The sequence below is a fragment of the Arachis stenosperma genome, chromosome 9 (genome assembly GCF_014773155.1).
Source record: "Arachis stenosperma cultivar V10309 chromosome 9, arast.V10309.gnm1.PFL2, whole genome shotgun sequence".
NCBI lineage: Eukaryota > Viridiplantae > Streptophyta > Magnoliopsida > Fabales > Fabaceae > Arachis > Arachis stenosperma.
This window is the reverse complement of record NC_080385.1, coordinates 112206424-112230706: the sequence shown is the minus strand read 5'-3', so window position 1 is coordinate 112230706 and position 24283 is coordinate 112206424.

Below are 24283 nucleotides of genomic sequence, written 5' to 3'. Positions count from 1 at the left end.
TGCTATGTGCGTACGCACACCAGCTATGGGTACGCACACTACCCTGTTTTGCACAAAAACTCCGTTTTTCACCATTTGACCTTCTCGGTAAGCCTGTAAACCTCCGAAACTATTGTTTTGATTGAAATTCACTATTTTTGAATATTGAAATTTGATTTTTCAAACCTCTGAAAACTCTGATTAAATTTTATTAGTAAGGTTTTTTAAGTCATGAAGTAAAGGTTAGCAAGTGGAAGAAAATAGAATTGGCATCGGAGGAGTTGAAGAAGGGGATACTCGATTTCATGAGATGATGAAAGTAATAAATGAGACAAGTGATGAATGATATTTAATGTGAAGAAGATTAATTGAACTTGAATGAGATATGAGACCAGAAAGCTTAGAATATTGGTTATGAGGATGAGAGTTATTGAGTAAAGGCATTGAGAATAGATGAGTAATTCCTATGTATGACACAATTTTTGAGGATAGACGAGTAATTCTTATCCGAGATTCAATTTTGAGGATACACGAGTAATTCCTATCTGAGATGTAAATTTTGAGGATAGACGAGTAATTCCTGTCCGAGGATAGATGAGTAATTCCTTTCCTAGTCATGGCCTGTGGATAGACGAGTAATTCCTACCCGAGTTATGGTTTGACAAACTTACCTAAGTAGACGAGTAATACTTATTCTGGGTTGGGTAAAACATCGGCATGAGGAGACGAGTAATACTTGTTCCATGTTGTGGTGTTCTGTCCAGGGTTGGCTACCGAACATGCAGGTTGGCTTTATAATTGACAAGTGAGACTTATCAGCCATAGGACATGCATACATCATATGCATATGTTTGATTTGCTTGCTTGTGCATTAATTGGGAGTGTCTTTATGATTTAGTATGCCTAATTGCTATACTTGCTACCTGCATTATTTGTACTCTAATTGTATTTGCCATTGTCTGTTTGTCTGTCAATGTATTTCTACCGGAGTTGGAGGACTTGGAGGAAGGCAGATGATGGAGGGTTTTGGATAGAATTTTGGTTAAGTTTAGGAAACTTAGAGAACCACCCTACTTATGGCTTTCGTTTTTAAATCTTTAAGTTTTATAATCTGAGTGCCGGAGTTCTAGGATTGCCTCTGGCTTTCCTCGGACCTTATATATTATGTATGTTGTCACCGTTACCATGCTGAGAACCGTCGGTTCTCATTCCATACGGATATTTATGTTTTTCAGATGCAGGTCGAGAGGCACCTTACTAGGCGCTTGGATTTCCTGTCGTAGCGAAGTTAGGCTGTCATACTTTAGGTGTTTTGATATATATGTACTTATGTATAGACTTCTCCCATGTTATATTTTGCTGTTGTATCTCATAGAGGTTTTTGATGGGGAACTGGGTTTCTTTTGAGTACTTTGATATTTTTGGGATTATATGTATGTATGTATTTATTCTCCGGCCAGCCTTAGCTTTGCACGTTGAGCCCGAACCATGAATATTTTATATCCTTGACTCTCTACTCTTATATATGTATATATGTATCTCTTCTTTCTTCTTACAAAGGTAAACGTTACTTTTGAGTGTTGCGCTTTTAATTTTTTCACGATTTTGAGTTAACTTTCTTTCAAGACTCCTCGAATATTATATCTCTTCAAGTATATACGTATATATATTTTATTTTAGAGGTCATAATATCTTGCCACCTCTGTCTTATGACTTAAGCATAAGACTCTGTGTGATAGAGTGTTACAAAATCCAAGCTACAATATATTATATATAGCTTCCTACTTTTGCAAAAAACTATGTGAAAAGAAGGTATCATCGTAGGGATCATGCTACATCGTTTAGTTAAAAAGAACATATTTACATTTTCACATTAATTAATTTTATATGTATTGAGAGTGTAAAGTTCTATATTATTTCTCAATAATTCTTAATGTGCCCATCTAATTTCACCAAAGATTTTATTCATGAGCTTTTAAGGAAATATAAACAGTAAAGGAAGTCCAACTATGAAGTTAACACAACTATCACATGCTTGATAAATAAAAATATGTTCTGACTGTTAGTTTAATGTCAACAAGTAAAAAATAACACCTTTCTTGTGAGTTCTCCCCTGAAAGGAACAATCATTGTTCGTGGAACATGGCCCTTTGGAACATATTCAGCTAATTCTTGAATTTTTGCCTGCAGTTAAACCATATCTCCAGTTACTTAGTTGTAAACAAGTAATTTTACAGAAAAATACGAAGTAAGCACATTTTGATGATTGAGACAAAATAGATTATAGACCTCTTGAAATTTTAAAAACTTTGAAGCTCTCAGTTGAAGGATAAGGTTCCCCTTATTGTTATTTATTTTACAGCGAGTTGATGCCAAGGCATCTAGGCTAGTTTCACTGACCTTTTCTTTACTGTTTTAAGATAGTTTCATGCATTTTCCTAGAGAATAAGGCAAGTTTTGGATGAAAATACACTCACACCTTGATTCAAGCAACTATTGTGAATTTCACATGATTTCATGAGGATTCTACAAGAATTGAATGATAAATTGATGATGCATAATCTCATGACTTTGACTAGAGCTTTGATGCACTTTATTTGCTTGATTTTAGGACAAAGGAAGCAAAGAAGAACCACGTTAGTAGCCACGTTAACCTACTTAACGTGACTAGTAACGTGAAATGGGAAGAGCTTGCAACGTTAATAGGAAAAGTGATCACCAATAACACCTGCAAAGCCATCATAAGCCCACATTAATTGCCACGTTAACTAGATTAACGTGGTAGTTAACGTGGAGACAAAGAGAGCTCCAACGTTAGTGGTAAACGTGAACACCACTAACGCTCCAAAATTTGGTAATGAGCCACGTTAAGAGTCATGTCAACTTAGTTAACGTGAACTCTAACGTAGAAAAGAGGAACAATGCCAACATTAGTGACACTCACCTTTGTAACTAACGTTGGATCAAACTAGCATTGGCCACGTTAGTGGTCACGTTAAGACCACTAACGTGAAAGTTAACGTGGAGCTAAGATTGATGAGCCAACGTTAGTGACACTCACCTTAGTCATTAACGTTGGAGATGGCATTCACTACCACGTTAACTTAGTTAACGTGAGCTCTAACGTGGAGAGTAGGGGCACTTGGAGCATTAATGACAAAGGTAAGTGTCACTAACGCTCTCGAAAATGAGGCATACCCACGTTAAGAGCCACGTTAGTTACACTAACGTGAACTCTAACGTAAGGATAAGGGGCACAAGGCAACGTTATTGGGAAAGGTGAGTCCCAATAACGCTTGTGAAGGATTATAAGGCAACGTTAGTGGTCACGTTAGTGCCACTAACGTTGGAGTTAACGTGGGCTATATGGAGTTGGAACGTTAGTGGAAAAGGTGATTGCCACTAACGTTCTCGAACCCACAATCTCACTTAACGTTAACATCACTAACGCCCATGCCTAATTCATACTTTTCTACAAGCTGAGCCTGATGAGCGGATAATTTATACGCTTTTTGGCATTGTTTTTAGGTAGTTTTTAGTAAGTTCAAGCTACTTTTAGGGATGTTTTCCTTAATTTTTATGTTAAATTCACATTTCTGGACTTTACTATGAGTTTGTGTGTTTTTCTGTGATTTCAGGTAAATTCTGACTGAAATTGAGGGATTTGAGCAAAACTCTGAAAAAGGCTGACAAAAGGACTGCTGATGTTGTTGGATTCTGACCTTCCTGCACTCGAAATGAATTTTCTGGAGCTACGGAACTCCAATTGGCGCGCTCTCAACGGCGTTGGAAAGTAGACATCCAGGGCTTTCCAGCAATATATAATAGTCCATACTTTATTCGGGAATTGACGACGTAACTTGGCGTTGAACGCCAAGTACATGCTGCTGTCTGGAGTTAAACGCCAGAAAAACGTCATGATCCGGAGTTGAACGCCCAAAACATGTCATAACTCGAAGTTCAACTCCAAGAGAAGCCTCAGCTCGTGGATTGAACAAGCTCAGCCCAAACATACACCAAGTGGGCCCCGGAAGTGGATTTATGCATCAATTACTTACTCATGTAAACCCTAGGAGCTAGTTTATTATAAATAGGATGATTTATTAATGTATTAGAGATCTTTGGTCTCAGTTTTGTATTATTCCTCATCCTAAGAGGCTATTGATCACGCTTTAGGGGGCTGGCCATTCGGCCATGCCTGAACCTCTTACTTATGTATTTTCAACGGTGGAGTTTCTGCACACCATAGATTAAGGGTGTGGAGCTCTGCTGTACCTCAAGTATTAATGCAATTCTATTTTCTTTTATTCAAATCTCTCTTATTCTTATTCCAAGATATTCATTCGCACCCAAGAACATGATGAATGTGATGAGTAAATAACCCTCATTATCATTCTCACTTATGAACGCGTGTGATTGACAACCACTTCCGTTCTACATGCAACAGAGCTTGAATGTGTATCTCTTAGATTCCCCAACAGAATCTTCGTGGTATAAGCTAGATAAATGGCGGCATTTATGAGGATCCGGAAAGTCTCACCTTGTCTGTGGTATTCCGAGTAGGATCCTGGGAATCCGGAAAGTCTAACCTTGTCTGTGGTATTCCGAGTAGGATTCTGGTAATGAATGACTGTGACGTGCTTCAGACTTGCAAGTGCTGGGCATGATGACAAACGCAAAAGAATCAAGGGATTCTATTCCAGTAGGCGCAGGAACCAACCAGTGATTAGCCGTGCTGTGACAGAGTGCGTGAGCGTAGTTTTCACTGCGAGGATGGGATGTAGCCATCAACCATGGGTGATGCCTCCAGACGATTAGCCATGCGAGTGACAGCCGCAGAGGACCATTTTCCCGAGAGGATTGAAAGTAGCCACCGCTGATGGTGAACCCCTATACACAGCTTGCCATGGAAAGGAGTAAGAAGGATTGAGTTGAAGCAGTAGGAGAGCAGGTGTCCTTGAGCCATACAGTACCTTTATATACTTAACTGAAATTCCTACCAATGAATCTGCATAAGTATTCTATCCCTTTTTATTATATCATCTATTTTCTTATTTTATTATTAATTTTCAAAACCCATAACTTTTTAATCTGCCTAACTGAGATTTACAAGGTGACCATAGCTTGCTTCATACCAACAATCTCTGTGGGATCGACCCTTACTCACGTAAGGTTTATTACTTGGACGACCCAGTACACTTGCTGGTTAGTTGAACGGAGTTGTGAATTCAACCAGTGCCACAATAGTTTTTGTGTACATACTAAAGAGCCAATATTGTTGATCACAATTTCGTCCACCAAGTTTTTGGCGCCGTTGCCGGGGATTGTTCGAGTATAGACAACTGACGGTTCATCTTGTTGCTCAGATTAGGTAATTTTCTTTTCAAAAATCTTTTTTCAAAATTTTTCTTTTATTTTTCGTTTTCCTAAACTTTATTTTCGAAAAAAAAATTAATAAAAATACAAAAAAATTAGAAAATCATAAAAACCAAAAATATTTTGTGTTTCTTGTTTAAGTCTTGAGTCAATTTTTATGTTTGGTGTCAATTGCATGCTTTAAAAATTTTTTCTTGCATTTTTTGAAAATCCCATGCATTCATAGTGTTCTTCATGATCTTCAAGTTGTTCTTGTTAAGTCCTCTTGTTTGATCTTGATGATTTCTTGTTTTGTGTCTTTTCTTGTTTTTCATGTGCATCTTTGCATTCATATTTTCCATGCATTAAAGATTTCTAAGTTTGGTGTCTTGCATGTTTTCTTTGCATCAAAAATTTTTCAAAATTATGTTCTTGATGTTCATCATGATCTTCAAAGTGTTCTTGGTGTTCATCTTGACATTCATAGCATTCTTGCATGCATTCATTGTTTTGATCTAAAAATTTCATGCATTGAGTCAATTTGTTGTTTTTCTCTCTCATAATTAAAAATTCAAAAATCAAAAAAATATCTTTCCCTTATTTCCCTCCAAATTTTCGAAATTTTGGGTTGACTTGGTCAAAAATTTTCAAAATTAGTTGTTTCTTACAAGTCAAATCAAAAATTTCAAATTTAAAAAAAAAATCTTAATCTTTTCAAAATCTTTTTCAAAAATCATATCTTTTTCATTTTTTCTATTTTTCGAAAATCTTAAAAATTATTTTTCAAAAAAATCTTTTTCTTATCTTTTATATCTAATTTTCGAAAATTCACTAATAATTAATGTGATTGGTTCAAAAAATTTGAAGTTTGTTACTTTCTTGTTAAGAAAGGTTCAATCTTTAAGTTCTAGAATCTTGTATTGTAGTTTCTTGTTAGTGAAGTAAATAATTTCAAAATTTTTGAATTAAATCTTTTCTATCTTTTATTTGATCTTTTTCAAAAATTTTATCTTTTTCAAAATTAGATTTCAAAAATATCTTATCTAAACTTCTTATCTTCTTATCTTTTCAAATTTGATTTCAAATCTTTTTCAATCAACTAACTAACTTGTTGTTTGCTTCTTATCTTTTTCAAAACCACCTAACTACTTTTCCCTCTCTAATTTTCGAAAAATATCTCACCTCTTTCTCAAAAATTCTTTTTGTTTGAAATTTTAATTTTAATCTTATCTTATCTTTAATTTTCAAAAATTACTAACCCCTTTTTCAAAATTATTTTCGAAAATCCTCCCTCTCTTTTCTTCTTCTATTTAATTATTTAATTACTAACACTTCTCTCCACCTCTCTTCATCTAAATATCCGAACCCTCTTCTTCATTCTTCTACCCCTTTCTTTTTCTACTAACATAAAGGAATCTCTATACTGTGACATAGAGGATTCCTCTTCTTTTCTTGTTTTCTTCTCTTTCATATGAGCAGGAACAAGGATAAAGGCACTCTTGTTGAAATTGATCCAGAACCTGAAAGGACTCTGAAGAGAAAATTAAGAGAAGCTAAATTACAACAATCCAGAAACAACCTTTCAGAAATTTTCGAACAAGAGAAGGAGATGGCAGCCGAAAATAATAATAATGCAAGGAGAATGCTTGGTGACTTCACAAAGCCAACGTCCAAATTTGATGGAAGAAGCATCTCTATTCTTGCCATTGGAGCCAATAACTTTGAGCTGAAACCTCAGCTAGTTGCTTTGATGCAACAAAACTGCAAGTTTTATGGACTTCCATCTGAAGATCCTTATCAGTTTTTAACTGAGTTCTTGCAGATCTGTGAGACTGTAAAGACGAATGGAGTAGATCCTGAAGTCTACAGACTCATGCTTTTCCCTTTTGCTGTAAGAGACAAAGCTAGAGTATGGTTGGATTCACAACCCAAGGATAGCCTGGACTCCTGGGATAAGCTGGTCAATGCCTTCCTGGATAAATTCTTTCCTCCTCAAAAGCTGAGCAAGCTAAGAGTGGATGTCCAAACCTTCAAACAAAAAGATGGTGAGTCCCTCTATGAAGCTTGGGAAAGATACAAGCAGCTGACCAAAAGATGTCCATCTGACATGTTTTCAGAATGGACCATATTAGATATATTCTATTATGGTCTCTCTGAATTTTCGAAAATGTCATTAGACCATTCTGCAGGTGGATCTATTCACCTGAAGAAAACACCTGAAGAGGCTCAAGAGCTCATTGACATGGTTGCAAACAACCAGTTTATGTACACCTCTGAGAGGAATTCCGTGAATAATGGGGTACCTCAGAAGAAAGGAGTTCTTGAAATTGATGCTCTAAATGCCATATTGGCTCAGAACAAAATGTTGACTCAACAGGTCAACATAATCTCTCAAAATCTGAATGGATTGCAACATGCATCCAACAGTACTAGAGAGGCAGCTTCTGAAGAAGCTTATGATCCTGAGAACCCTGCCATGGCAGAAGTTAATTACATGGGTGAACCTTATGGAAACACCTATAACTCATCATGGAGAAATCATCCAAATTTCTCATGGAAGGATCAACAAAAGCCTCAACAAGGCTTTAACAATGGTGGACGCAACAGGCTGGGTAATAGCAAGCCATATCCATCATCTTCTCAGCAACAGACAGAGAACTCTGAACAAAATAATTCTAATTTAGCCAACATAGTCTCTGATCTGTCAAAGGCCACTTTCAGTTTCATGAATGAAACCAGATCTTCCATCAGAAATCTGGAGGCACAAGTGGGCCAGCTGAGTAAGAAAGTCATTGAAACTCCTCCCAGTATTCTCCCAAGCAATACAGAAGAGAATCCAAAAGGAGAGTGCAAAGCCATTGACATAGTCAATATGGCCGAATGCACAAGGGAGGAGGAGGACGAAAATCCTAGTGAGGAAAACCTCCTGGGACGTCCCTCAAGCAAGAAGGAGTTTCCTATTAAGGATCTAAAGGAATCTGAGGCTCATACAGAGACCATAGAGATTCCATTAAATCTCCTTCTGCCATTCATGAGCTCTGAAGACTATTCTTCCTCAGAAGAGGATGAAGATGTAACTGGAGAGCAAGTTGCTCAATATTTAGGAGCTATCATGAAGCTGAATGCTAAATTGTTTGGTAATGAGACTTGGGAAAGTGAACCTCCCTTGCTCATTAATGAACTAGATACTTGGATTCAGAGAACTCTACCTCAAAAGAAGCAAGATCCTGGCAAGTTTACAATACCTTGTACCATTGGCACCATGAGCTTTGAAAAAGCTCTATGTGACCTGGGGTCAGGGATAAATCTTATGCCACTCTCTGTAATGGAGAAGCTGGGAATCATTGAGGTACAACCTACCTTGTTCTCATTACAATTGGCAGACAAGTCCATGAGACAAGCTTATGGAATAGTAGAGGACGTGCTAGTAAAGGTTGAAGGCCTTTACATCCCTACTGATTTCATAATCCTAGACACTAGGAAGGAAGATGATGAATGCATCATCCTAGGAAGACCTTTCCTAGCCACAGCAGGAGCTGTGATAGATGTCAACAGAGGAGAATTAGTCCTTCAATTGAATGGGGAATACCTTGTGTATAAAACACAAAGCCATCCCTCTGTGACAGAAGAGAGTAAGCATGAAGAGCTTCTCTCAGTTCAGAGTCAAGAAAAGCCCACACAGTCAAACTCTAAGTTTGGTGTTGTGAGGCCACAACCAAACTCTAAGTTTGGTGTTCAAACCCCATATCCAAACTCTAAGTTTGGTGTTGGGACTACACAAACATTGACCTGATCACCTTGTGGCTCCATGAGAGCCACTGTCAAGCTATTAACATTAAAGAAGCGCTTGTTGGGAGGCAACCCAATTTTATTTATCTAATTTTATTTTATTTTGTTTCTTTGTTATTTTTGTGTTTAATTAGGTACATGATCATGAGGAGTCACGAAAAAAATAAAAAAAAAATTAAAAACAGAGTCAAAAACAGAAGAAAAAATTTTTTTCACCCTGGAGGTAGCGCAGACTGGCGTTCAACGCCAGTAAGATGCATCTGGCTGGCGTTGAACGACAGAAACAAGCAACAACCTGGCGTTAAACGCCAGGAATGTGCACAGAGAGGATAAACTGGCGCTGAACGCCAGGAACAAGCATAAAACTGGCGTTCAACGCCAGAAACATGCATTACATGGGCGTTGAACGCCCAGAACATGCACCAATGGGCGTTTGAACGCCAGAATGATGCATGAAGGCATTTTACATGCCTATATGGTGAAGGAATGGTATTTGTTTTCACCTCAGGATCTGTGGACCCCACAGGATCACCTCAGGATCTGTGGACCCCACAGGATCCCCACCTAACATATTCCCACCTTACCTTTTAATCCTAATCACACTCTCCTAATCCAAATCTCACTTCACCCTTCCCCATATCACACTTCCCAAAAACCTTCACCAATCACCTCAAGTCCTCTTCCCAATTACCCCATTCACCATTCACATCAACCTCCTCTTCCCCATAAACCCCACCTACCCTCATAAAATTCAAATTCAATTCCCACCCATTCCCACCAAATGGCCGAACTCCCACCCTCCCTATCCCTATAAATAACCTTCCATTCTTCTTCATTTCCACACAACACATATCCCTTCTTCTCCTATATAGCTGAACCTACTTCTCTCCCTCTCTCCCATATTCTCTTCTTCTTCTTCTACTCTTCTTTTCTTTCTTGCTCGAGGAGGAGCAAATTTTAAGTTTGGTGTGGTAAAAGCATAAGCTTTTTTTGTTTTTCCATTACCAATGGCACCTAAGGCCGGAGTTTCCTCAAGAAAAGGGAAAGGGAAAGCAAAAGCTTCCACCTCCGAGTCATGGGAGATGGAAAGATTCATCTCCAAGAGCCATCAAGACCACTTCTATGATGTTGTGGCAAAGAAGAAGGTGATCCCTGAGGTCCCTTTCAAGCTCAAGAAAAATGAGTATCCGGAGATCCGACATGAAGTTCAAAGAAGAGGTTGGGAAGTCTTAACCAACCCCATGCAACAAGTTGGAATATTAATGGTTCAAGAGTTCTATGCCAATGCATGGATCACTAGGAACCATGACCAAGGTATGAACCCAAGCCCAAAGAATTATCTCACAATGGTTAGGGGGAAATACTTGGATTTCAGTCTGGAAAATGTAAGGTTGGCATTCCACTTGCCTATGATGCAAGGTGATGAACGCCCCTACACAAGAAGGGTCAACTTTAATCAAAGGTTGGACCAAGTCCTAATGGACATATGTGTGGAAGGCGCCCAATGGAGAATAGACTCCAAAGGCAAACCGGTCCAACTAAGAAGACTGGACCTCAAGCCTGTAGCTAGAGGATGGTTGGAGTTCATCCAAAGATCCATCATCCCTACAAGCAACCGATCTGAAGTTACTGCGGATCGGGCCATCATAATTCACAGCATCATGATTGGAGAAGAAGTAGAAGTTCATGAGGTCATCTCCAATGAACTCTACAAAATAGCCGACAAGCCTTCACCCATGGCACGGCTAGCCTTCCCTCACCTTATTTGCCATCTATGTTACTCAGCTGGAGTTATCATAGAAGGAGATGTCTCCATTGAAGAAGACAAGCCATCACCAAGAAAAGGATGGAGCAAGTAAGAGAAGCTCCTCACGGCCCTCAAGAGATGCATGAGGAAGCTCATCATCAACAATTCCCTGAGATGCCTCAAGGAATGCACTTTCCTCCCAATAACTATTGGGAGCAACTCAACACCTCCTTGGAAGATCTGAGCCATAATGTGGAACAATTAAGGGTGGAACATCATGAGCACTCCATCATTCTCCAAGAAATAAGAGAAGATCAAAGAGTAATGAGGGAGGAGCAACAAAGGCAAGGAAGGGACATAGAAGAGTTGAAGAACATCATTGGTCCTTCAAGAAGAAGACGCCACTAAAGGTGGATTCATTCCTTGTTCTTTATTTCTTTCCGTTTTCGGTTTTTAATATTGTGTTTATCTATGTTTTGTGTCTTTATTTCATGATCATTAGTGTGTAACCATGCCTTAAAGCTATAAATAAAATCCATTAGTCCTTCACCTCTCTTGAATGAAAAATGTTTTAATTCAAAAGAACAAGAAGTACATAAATTTCGAATTTATTATTGAATTTAATTTAATTATATTGATGTGGTGACAATACTTTTTGTTTTCTGAATGAATGATTGAACAGTGCATATGTCTTTTGATATTGTTGTTTATGAGTATTAAAATTGTTGGTTCTTGAAAGAATGATGAACAAAGAGAAATGTTATTGATGATCTGAAAAAAAATTCATGAAATTGATTCTTGAAGCAAGAAAAAGCAGAAAAAAAAATGGCTAAAAAGAGTATATAGAAAAAGAAGGAGCAGTAGAAAAAGCCAATAGCCCTTAAAACCAAAAGTCAAGGGTAAAAAGGATCCAAGGCTTTGAGCATCAATGAATAGGAGGGCCCAAGGAAATAAAAATCCAAGGCCTAAGCGGCTAAATCAAGCTGTCCCTAACCATGTGCTTGTGTCATGAAGGTCCAAGTAAAAAGCTTGAGACTAAGTGGTTAAAGTCGTTATCCAAGGCAAAAGAGTGTGCTTAAGAGCTCTGGACACCACTAACTGGGGACTTTAGCAAAGCTAAGTCACAATCTGAAAAGGTTCACCCAGTTATGTGTCTGTGGCATTTATGTATCCGGTGGTAATACCGGAAAACAAAGTGCTTAGGGCCACGGCCAAGACTCATAAGTAGCTGTGTTCAAGAATCAACATGCTTAACTAGGAAAGTCAATAACACTATCCAAAATTCTAAGTTCCCAGAGAAGCCAATCATTCAGAAACTTCAAAGGAAAAAGTGAGATGCCAAAACTGTTCAGAAGCAAAAAGCTACAAGTCCCGCTCATCTAATTATAATTAATATTCATTGATATTCTGGAATTTATAGTATATTCTCTTCTTTTTATCCTATTTGATTTTCAATTGCTTGGGGACAAGCAACAATTTAAGTTTGGTGTTGTGATGAGCGGATAATTTATACGCTTTTTGGCATTGTTTTTAGGTAGCTTTTAGTAAGTTCAAGCTACTTTTAGGGATGTTTTCCTTAGTTTTTATGTTAAATTCACATTTCTGGACTTTACTATGAGTTTGTGTGTTTTTCTGTGATTTCAGGTAAATTCTGACTGAAATTGAGGGATTTGAGCAAAACTCTGAAAAAGGCTGACAAAAGGACTGCTGATGCTGTTGGATTCTGACCTCCCTGCACTCGAAATGAATTTTCTGGAGCTACAGAACTCCAATTGGCGTGCTCTCAACGGCGTTGGAAAGTAGACATCCAGGGCTTTCCAGCAATATATAATAGTCCATACTTTATTCGGAAATTGACGACGTAACTTGGCGTTGAACGCCAAGTACATGCTGTTGTCTGGAGTTAAACGCCAGAAAAACGTCATGATCCGGAGTTGAACGCCCAAAACACGTCATAACTCGGAGTTCAACTCCAAGAGAAGCCTCAGCTCGTGGATTGAACAAGCTCAGCCCAAACATACACCAAGTGGGCCCCGGAAGTGGATTTATGCATCAATTACTTACTCATGTAAACCCTAGGAGCTAGTTTATTATAAATAGGATGATTTATTAATGTATTAGAGATCTTTGGTCTCAGTTTTGTATTATTCTTCATCCTAAGAGGCTATTGATCACACTTTATGGGGCTGGCCATTCGGCCATGCCTGAACCTCTTACTTATGTATTTTCAACGGTGGAGTTTCTGCACACCATAGATTAAGGGTGTGGAGCTCTGCTGTACCTCAAGTATTAATGCAATTCTATTTTCTTTTATTCAAATCTCTCTTATTCTTATTCCAAGATATTCATTCGCACCCAAGAACATGATGAATGTGATGAGTAAATAACCCTCATTATCATTCTCACTTATGAACGCGCGTGATTGACAACCACTTCCGTTCTACATGCAACAGAGCTTGAATGTGTATCTCTTAGATTCCCCAACAGAATCTTCGTGGTATAAGCTAGATAGATGGCGGCATTTATGAGGATCCGGAAAGTCTCACCTTGTCTGTGGTATTCCGAGTAGGATCCTGGGAATCCGGAAAGTCTAACCTTGTCTGTGGTATTCCGAGTAGGATTCTGGTAATGAATGACTGTGACGTGCTTCAGCCTTGCAAGTGCTGGGCGTGATGACAAACGCAAAAGAATCAAGGGATTCTATTCCAGTAGGCGCAGGAACCAACCAGTGATTAGCCGTGCTGTGACAGAGTGCGTGAGCGTAGTTTTCACTGCGAGGATGGGATGTAGCCATCAACCATGGGTGATGCCTCCAGACGATTAGCCATGCGAGTGACAGCCGCAGAGGACCATTTTCCCGAGAGGATTGAAAGTAGCCACCGCTGATGGTGAACCCCTATACACAGCTTGCCATGGAAAGGAGTAAGAAGGATTGAGTTGAAGCAGTAGGAGAGCAGGCGTCCTTGGGCCATACAGTACCTTCATATACTTAACTGAAATTCCTACCAATGAATCTGCATAAGTATTCTATCCCTTTTTATTATATCATCTATTTTCTTATTTTATTATTAATTTTCGAAACCCATAACTTTTTAATCTGCCTAACTGAGATTTACAAGGTGACCATAGCTTGCTTCATACCAACAATCTCTGTGGGATCGACCCTTACTCACGTAAGGTTTATTACTTGGACGACCCAGTACACTTGCTGGTTAGTTGAACGGAGTTGTGAATTCAACCAGTGCCACAATAGTTTTTGTGTACATACTAAAGAGCCAATATTGTTGATCACAATTTCGTCCACCAGAGCCCACTAAAGATTGTAACTGCTTCAACTCAAGATCTAAGGCCCACATCCAAGACTTGAAGAACTCACTAGAAGATCAAGAGAAGTAGTATATATAGGGGTAGTTTTGAACTATAAGAAAAGCTTGGCACTATGAAGAACTACCCTCTGTATATTTACTTTTCTGCACTTTTAGCTAGGGATGTATTCTTTTCTGCCATTTTCTATTTCTAGAGCTATGAACAACTAAACCCCTTTCATTGGGTTAGGGAGCTCTATTGGATCTCCTCTGAGCCTTGGAAAATGGATGAGGAGATCATGTTAGAAATGCTTTCTCATGTTGGACCAAATTGGGGTCTGGGTAGATATAGTGACATGTAATCCTCCCAACACTTTGATTTGGAAATACATGTGGTATAATCAGTGACCACACTTCATCTCTTCCCATGAGCAATTAAATCAATGAATTGGGCAATTGTTCAAGCTTAGAGAGATTGGGTTGCCAAGGAATTGGAACCCAATCACTTAAGATTGCCAAGGAGATCAATAGATGCTTTGATTGAGGAAGAGATGAAAATGAATTTGATCCAGAGAATACAACATCTCCTGAGCCCAATGAATTTCCCGTTTCTGATCTTACCCATTCTTTTTACTTTCTGCCATTTATTTACATGCTCATTTCCCCAAACCCCCATCTAAGATTCTGCACTTTATTTTCTGCTATTTACTTTCCCGCCATTTAATTTTCTGCAATTCTCAAACTACATTTTGTTTAGCTCAACTAGCATACTCTTACAACTAAAGTTGCTTGACCAATCATTCCCTGTGGGATTCGACCTCACTCTATTGTGAGTTTTTACTTGACGATAATTCAGTATACTTGCCGAAGGGAAATTTGTTGAGAGACAAGTTTTCATGCATCAAGTTTATGGCGACGTTGCCGGGAATTGATTTTGTATCAACAATGATTAAGTTGGAAGTTCACTAGATTGAGCATTTTTCTTTTATTTGTTTACTTTATTCAGTTGTTTACCTTCAGTTTGTTTTGTTTCTTCCTCACCCCCTATACCCCTTCTGTTTTCTTTCTTTCTTTATTATTATTTACATTTCTACTCACTAACCCACTAACTATTTGATAATTTGCACCACTCACACTAACAATTACTCTAACAAGAATAACCTCTTTATTTCATCTCTTGATGTGTGTTTTGTTAGTTGTATGACAGGGAGAAGAGAGGGAGCTTCAACTTTCTTCGATTCAGAACCTGAAAGAACCCTCCGGAGACTAAGGATGGAAGCAAGAGGGAAAGGAGTTGTTGGTGCTGAGGAAGAGGAAGAGTATTTTGAAACCAACATGGAGGAGAACTTGGAAAGCAATCATGAAGGAGAAGCTCACAACCATGCTAGAGAAGTCCCTGCAAACCATGCTGGGCAAGAAAGGAGAGTTCTAGGCTCCTACATCAATCCAAATCCAGGAAACTGTGGAAGTAGCATCCAAAAGCCCATCATACATGCCAACAACTTTGAATTAAAACCCCAGCTAATCACCCTTGTTCAGAACAATTGCCAGTTGGAGGAAGTGCTCAAGAAGACCCCAATCAACATCTAACCACCTTCCTGAGAATTTGTGACACTGTGAAGTCTAATGGAGTCCACCCAGATGTCTATAGGCTACTTTTGTTCCCTTTTTCACTCAGGGACAAAGCATCAAAGTGGCTTGAATCCTTCCCAAAGGAGAGCTTGACAAATTGGGAAGATGTGGTGAACAAGTTTTTGGCAAGATTCTACCCTCCTCAAAGAATTAACAGGCTGAGAGCTGAGGTGCAAACCTTCAGGAAATAAGATGGTGGACTCTCTATGAGGCATGGGAGAGGTTCAAGGACTTAACAAGAAGATGTCCACCAGATATGTTCAATGAATGGGTTCAACTTCACATTTTCTATGAAGGTCTTTCTTATGAGTCAAAGAAGGTTGTAGACCATTCATCAGAGGGCTCTCTAAACAAGAAGAAAACCATTGAAGAAGCCATATATGTCATTGAAATAGTAGCTGAGAATGACTACTTTTATGCCTCTGAAAGAAGCAATACTCGAGGAGTAATGGAGATGAACCACATGGATGTATTGCTAGCTTAAAATAAGATGATCACCAAGCAGCTAGCAGATCTTACCAAGAAGGTGGAGGAAAACCAAGTTGCAGCAGTCATCACTTCATCACCAGCTCAAGAAAGAGTGAATATAGGAGAAGAAGGTGACTGGGAACAAGCCAACTATGTTGGAAACTCACCTAGACAAATCCATGATCCATACTCCAAAACTTACAACTATGGATGGAAAAATCACCCCAACTTTGGGTGGGGAAATTAACAAGACCAAGGCCAAGACCAGAGACGCCACAACCATAACCCCAACAACAATGCAACTCACCAACATCCCTCACAGAGGTCCTATCAACAACCACATAATCCCAATCCACCATCACTAACCGAGGATAGACTTTCAACGATTGAGACTCTACTTGAAGACATATGTAGAGAAATCCAAGACAATAAGGTGTTTAAGGAGGAAGTGCGAGCCAATATCAAAAACCAAGGGGAAAACATCAAGAAACTAGAGTCTCAAGTAGGGTATCTAGCTCAACAAATTCCCAAACCGACTGATGGTTTTCCAAGTGACACAAAGAAGAACCTAAGAGGAGAAACAAAGAAAGTAAGGTGGGAAGAATGTAAGATGATCACCACAAGTGATGAAAGGAGTATGGAGGAAGTAGAACACTTCCAAGACAGTCCAAAGGAAAATCATGAAGAAAGAAACTCTGCACCTCAACTCACACTCAAGGAAGAACTGAAGGAGAGGGAGATACTAAACCCATATGCACCCTTCCCCCACAGGCTTAAGGGTGGTGTAGCAGGGAGAATGTATTCAAGGTTCCTCGACATGTTTGCATCTCTTGATGTAAATATACCATTTGTTAAGGCCCTCCAGCAAATGCCCTCCTACATCAAGTATATAAAGGAGTTACTAGCCAAAAAAACTTTATTGAAGGGTGGACAAACAATAAAGATGAACAGGGATTGCAGTGCTCTCATTCAAACAGAGCCACCTACAAAGAAGAATGATCCAGGGAGTTTCCACATTCCCTGTGCTATAGGAGAGACAATGATTGATAAGGGGCTCTGTGACTTGGGAGCGAGCATCAACTTAATGCCTCTATCCTTCATGAAAAAACATCAAATCAATGAGCTAACACCCACAGATGTAATCATCAAACTGGCTGAAAAATCCCAAAAGCAGGCATTAGGAGTGGTTGAAAATGTGTTAGTGAAGGTTGGAAACTACTTCCTCCTGATGACAAGTCATCATATACCCATTTTTCAAGCTAATTTCATTTGTTTTGTTAGCATTTATGCACTTTCTTGCATCCTAAGTAAGTGATTTGGAGTGAAAATGCACAACTTCTCTAAATCAAGCAACCACCATGAAATTAATGTTAATCCATGAGGTTTAAGCTAATTTTAATTGAATTTTAATTGATTTATAAGCCTCTTGAATTTAGTGATACTTTGAGTGGTTGTTTTGGTTTATTATAGGTGAAGAAAAGAAAAGAAAAGGAAAAGCGTGGCCTAAGAAGTGTAGCCCAAGGAAAGGAAAGTGTGGTCAAAGCAAGAGGAAGTGTGCCGCATGCAAAGGGGGAGGCAAACATTGCCCTTCACAAGGGCACACTGCCCTCTAGGAGGGCAACATAAGGGAACCAAGAAGAGAAGGCAATTCTGCCCTGCCCACTCCAAGGGCAGAGCACAATTTTGTGCCTTGGAACCAAGAGGAATAAAATGTTGCCCTGCCCTCCACAAGGGCAGAATCGAGCTCTCCAAGGAAGAAAATCAAAGGAAAAATGTCACCCATACATGCCACAAGAATCGAACACAGAACAAGGAAGAAGCAAGGAACTAAGGTTGAGTGCCGTGCCAAGAAGCCAAGGAAAATGATGTAGCGTGTGCGTCCGCCCAGGTTTGAACACGGGAATGCATTTTGGAAACACTGCCCTGCCCTCCGTGAGGGCAGGGCAGCATTTTGTGTGTGGCGCACCAAGAAACAATTCTGGCGCACCAAATCTCGACCCTGGCAGCACCATTCGCGCACCACGCACAATCTGGCAACACCATATTTTTCTGCCCTGCCCTTGGCGCGGGCAGGGCAGCGTTTTGCGCGCCAAGCATGCACCAGCCGCACCAATCTTCCGCACCAAGCATCAATTTTCTGCCCTGCCCTCCACAAGGGCAGGGCAGCCTCCTGGGAGCAACTTCTCATGGGCCGAAAATTCAAATTAAATCCCCATTTTAATTCATTTCTTCACCAATTCAAAAGCCCATCCAAATCCAAAAATCCAAGAATAGAAAGTGTATAAATAGGAGTTAGTTTGATGTAATTAGGGACCTTTACTTTCACTTTTAAACTTTTGACTTATTTTGCACTCTCTTTGAGCTTTAAATTTTTGGCAATTGTTCTTGAAAGACTTGACTGAGAGTTCAGAGGATTAAGGGAGAATTGACTGATCTCCTTCCTCATTTTTGCTCGGGCAATTATACTCTTCTGTTTCTGAGTTTTGGGTGTGAGGAATTGAGGAAATTCTGTCTCAATTCCCATTCAACTCTCTTCAATTCTTTTTCTGCACAATTCAATTTCACTTCTGTTACTTTTACTGCTTCTTCTTCAATTGTCTACCAATTGCTTTGAGAACTTGGATCTAGGAAGGCAAATAGAGATCTAGGCTCTACTACCTAGTCTCTTGAGACCTGAGACCCCATTTTACTTTTGGTTCTTCTGTGAACCTTGTTGCATTTTAATTTCAATTTCTGTTTGAATCTTCATTGCTTCCAATTCAATTTCTGCCCTCTTAATTGTTGCAATTTACTCTCTCTTTGTTTAGATTCTGCAATCCCAGTCCTCAAACCCCTTATACATTCAAGCAATTTACATTTCTTGCCATTTAAGTTACTGCAATTTACATTTCTTGCACTTTAAGTTTCAGTTATTTACTTTCCTGTTCTTTAAGATTCTGCAAAATTTACTTTCCTGTTCTTTAATTTCCTGCATTTATCCCTTTCCCCTTTACATTTACTGTCATTTACTTCCTGTTAAACACAAATCACTCAACCAAAACTTGATTCGCTTGACTAAATCAACCACTAAACTAAAATTGCTCAATCCTTCAATCCCTGTGGGATCGACCTCACTCATGTGAGTTATTATTACTTGATGCGACCCGGTACACTTGCCGGTGAGTTTTGTGTTGGATCGTTTTCCACACATCAAGTTTTTGGCGCAGTTGCCGCGGATTGAAATAGATTGACAATGATTAAGTGAAGTGGAGGTCTAGATTAAGCACTTTTTCTTTTCTGTTATTCTAATTCCTACTAACACACTAACTGTTTGAACTTTTGCTTAAACTAACTAAAACCTCATTCTAGCAATAGATTGAAGTTTTATTGATATTCTGGATTTGTGTGTTTATTGTTGTGTTTTTGTATGTCAGGTACAGGAAGATCTTCCCCTATCCTCTCTGAAATTGATCAAAGAACTCTTCGGAGAATAAGAAGAGCTGAAAGAGGGAAGAACGTTATTGGAGAAGAAGAATCTGAGGAGGAATTCCAAGAAATGGAAGGAGACACCTCAAATCCCAATCAACCAGAAGGAGGAGCCAATAATAATCAACATCAAAGAAGAGTCTTGGCTTCATACACATTTGCCAATGCTAGACACTGTGGAAGCAGCATTCTCCCTCCTAATGTTAATGCAAACAACTTTGAATTAAAGCCCCAACTCATCACTTTGGTTCAAAACAACTGTTCTTTTGGAGGAGGACCATTGGAGGACCCAAACCAACACTTATCCACCTTCTTGAGAATCTGTGACACAGTGAAAACCAATGGTGTACCTCCTGATAGCTACAAGTTGTTGCTCTTTCCATTTTCTCTCAGAGACAAAGCCACTCAATGGCTAGAAACGTTCCCAAAGGAAAGCATCAACACTTGGGATGACTTGGTGAGCAAGTTCCTTGCCAAATTTTATCCCCCTCAAAGAATCATAAGGTTGAAGACTGAAGTTCAAACGTTCACTCAATTGGAGGCTGAGAACTTATATGAAGCATGGGAAAGATATAAGGCTCTATTGAGGAAATGTCCACCAAAGATGTTCACTGAGTGGGACAAGTTACAGAACTTCTATGAGGGACTCACTCTTAAGGCTCAAGAAGCACTTGATCATTCAGCTGGAGGCTCATTACAACTCATGAAAACCACAGAGGAAGCTCAAAACCTCATAGATATGGTGGCCAACAACCAATATTTCTTTGCTCATCAAAGACAACGCCAACCATCACAGAGAAGAGGAGTAATGGAGTTGGAAGGAGTGGATTCAATTTTAGCTCAAAACAAGATGATGCAACAGCAGATTCAACAACAGTTTGAGCAAATGGCCAAAAGAATTGATGGGTTGCAAGTGGCAGCAGTGAGCACTGCAAGCCAACCATCAACTACTTGGGTGCAAAGTGAAGAAACTCAAGAGGAGCAACAGCAAGAGCAAGTCCAATACATGCACAACCAAAATCCTGTGACAAATGAAGTCTATGGTGATACCTACAATCCATCTTGGAAGAATCATCCCAACCTCAGATGGGGAGACAACCATAATCAAAACCAACAACCATGGCAGAAAAACACAGGCCAGAATAATTGGAAAAACACAAACCACAACCCCCAGCCAAACACTAACCAAAACACATACAGAAAACCACAAAATAACTACCCCAACTCTAACCATTATCCACCTAATAACCACCCAACAAATCAAAGCACTTATCATCATCCATCAACACCCCAAAACCAACCAATCTCCCAAGACTCTCAAAGGATCACTAATCTAGAGTTGCTCATGGAAAACTGATGAAGAACCAAGAATTAACAACAAAGAACCAAGAAGCTTCCATGAAGAACCTAGAGAGGCAAATTGGTCAAATCTCAAAACAGATCTCTGTTGAGAAGCCATCAAGTTCACTACCTAGTGATACCATTCCCAACCCAAAGGAAGAATGCAAGGTCGTGCAACTAAGAAGTGGAAAAGTGTTATTGGATGGTAACCAAGGGACAACCAAACACAGTGACAATGAGCCAACAAAGAATGATGAAGCCACCAACACGGACATGATAAGCAAGGATGTCCCAGAAAAACTCACAGAAGGAGATAACAAACCACAGAATTTGAAGAAAGGAAAGCAAATCTTGGAAGAACTAATTCCAAAACATCAAGTGGAGAAGAGCTCAACACCACCACTGCCTTATCCACAGAGATTTCACAAGGAAACAAAGGATCAGCATTTCCACAAATTTCTTGAGACTTTCAAGAAGCTGGAAATTAACATACCTTTAGCTGAGGCTTTGGAGCAAATGCCTCTGTATGCCAAGTTCTTGAAAGAGCTCATCAACAAGAAAAGAAGTTGGAATGAGAAGGAGACTGTGATGCTTAGTGAAGAATGTAGTGCACTCATCAAAAAGGGACTCCCTCCCAAGCTTGAAGATCCTGGAGGTTTCTTCCTGCCATGCACTATTGGAAGCCTATTCATCAACAAAGGGATGTGGGATTTAGGAGCAAGCATAAATCTAATCCCATATTCCCTAGTGAAAAAGCTTGGCATAGAGGAGGTGAAACCAACACAGATGTCCTTGGAATTGGTGGACCAATCAGTCGTATATCCTAAAGGGCTGATTGAGAACCTTTTAGTTAAGGTTGGCAAGTTCATCTATCCGGCAGATTTTGTGATCCTGGATTCTTCAGAAAATGGAAGTGACTCCATAATACTTGGTCGACCATTTTTTGCCACTGCTAGAGCCATTGTGGATATAGAACAGGGAGAGCTAACCCTCAGGATGCATGAGGAGAGCATCATCCTGAAAGTCTTTCCAGAATTACAAAGGGATGAAGAAACAAGCAAAACAAGTGGTGATATTCTTCCAAAGCAAACAACTGACAAGGCAGTAGAACAGGAAAACAAGCAGATGCAAGAAGAAAAAGGAATTCAAAAGGAAGCAGGGGTGATAAACAAAAAAGAAGGTATCACAACTCAAGTCACTGTCAAAGGAAGCATATCAACAAGGAAGAAAAAGAAGAAAAACAAGAAAAGGTCCTACAAGGGGTGGAAGAATAAGAAAATCCCAACTGAAGGATTTGCCAAAGGTGATGAGGTGCAACTAGTGTATCAACAGCTGGGAACACAAGATTATTACACTGTCAACCAAGTACTCTCTCTTGAGCATATTGAAATTGAGCATCAAGGCACACAGAGAAAGCTTACAGTGAGAGGTGACAAGTTGAGACATCACCAACATCAACCACTCTAAAGGGAGTTCAATGTCAAGCTAGTGACAATAAAAGAGCGCTTCATGGGAGGCAACCCATGATTTAAAATTTCTGTCTTCTCTTTAATAAGCTATGATTTCCTGAATATGATTTTGAACTTTCATATTTGATAAATGCACATTTTAGAGCTTAAGTCAGACTTCTAAGTTTGGTGTCCCTGAAGGCACACTTAATTTTTGCTTTTCAAAAAGAAAGGGAGCTATTCTTAGAACATATGCATAATTCCTTTTGAGATAGCATATGACCAAACACTAAGTTTGGTGTCTGCAAGTGTAACAAAGTTCAGAGGATCATTTCTCATTTATGGAATCAAAGCCATATAGAAAGGGATCATGCAACCAAAATTTTTTTTAAAATATATCAATTGTGAAGAATGGTTTGTATTGCTAAGCCACCCCCTCAATAAAAGATAAGTTTGGTGTTCACCAACTTTTAGCATCTTTAATTAAGGGACACAATTGACCATAAAAAATTTTTAATAATAAACAAAACAAAACAATTCTTTTCCTTTAATACAAATTAATTGCCAACGACTATATTGATGATCTAAGGCTAGTTGTTTTGGTTCATGCAGGAGAAAAAGGATTGAGACAAAAGCTAGGAGAGGTCACGGCTAGGAAAAGCTATGTGAGGGAGGTCACATGTGCCTAGGAGAACACGCTCATGGGGAAGCAGAATTTGTTTGCATGCATGCATCCTTGGACACCTAAATGCATGCAGCCAATGGGAAGAGGATCCTCGTCAAGCCTCAACCATGCATGCAGACCGTCTATTCCATGAGTCCTTGAGATGAACAACTCAATCTCAGCCCTTCATGAGCACTAACGGTTCCCTCTTCATTCATTCATTGTGGTTTTGTTGAGAAGCTTGAAGACTTGGCCTATTAATAGCCGTTGCACCAAACGGTTTACACACTCATTCAATCTACCCTCATATGAGAATCATAATCCTCTTTGCTCCTAAAACCAACATCATCTCCTTGTCTCACAACAAAACCGAACCAAAACTCTTCCCAAACACAACACAAACTTCTTCTTTTCTCACTTCTTCTTTCTTTTCACCTCAACCTCAATGGCCTCCTCAAGTTCAAAAAGAAGGCCGGGAAAAGAACCTATGGTAGCTGAGCCTCCACCCTTTGACGCAACCAAGTTTAGATCCCAATTCCATGAAGGGAGATATCATAGATTCATGGAGGCAAAGAATGTCATCTATGAGAAAGGTCTTGATTTAAGGGAAGGAGAATACCCCATCATGAGGCAAATTACTAGAGAAAGAAGGTGGGAACTCTTGTGTGCTCCTCTAACGGACATCAGTGCAGTTATGATTAGGGAGTTCTATGCTAATGCTGTGAAGGAAAATAAAGATAGTGCTCCTTACACAAGTTATGTCAGAGGAGTTGAAGTGAGTTTTAGCCCAGCTGCCATCACAAGAGCCCTCAAGTTGAGAACCATAACCTATGCAGAGCCCAGTTATGAAACCAGATTGCAGATAGAAAACAATCCTGATGAGATCTTGCAGGGGTTATGTGTGGAGAATACAGATTGGGAAAGAGATTCAAAGGGAATTCCAAGTCACATAAGGAGGATAAATCTCACTCCCGTGGCTAAGGGATGGTATGAAATAGTGAGGAGATCTATCCTTCCTACTGGAAATGCCTCTTGGGTCACAATCAAACGAGCACTCTTGACATACTGCATCTTGCATGGAGGTGAGATC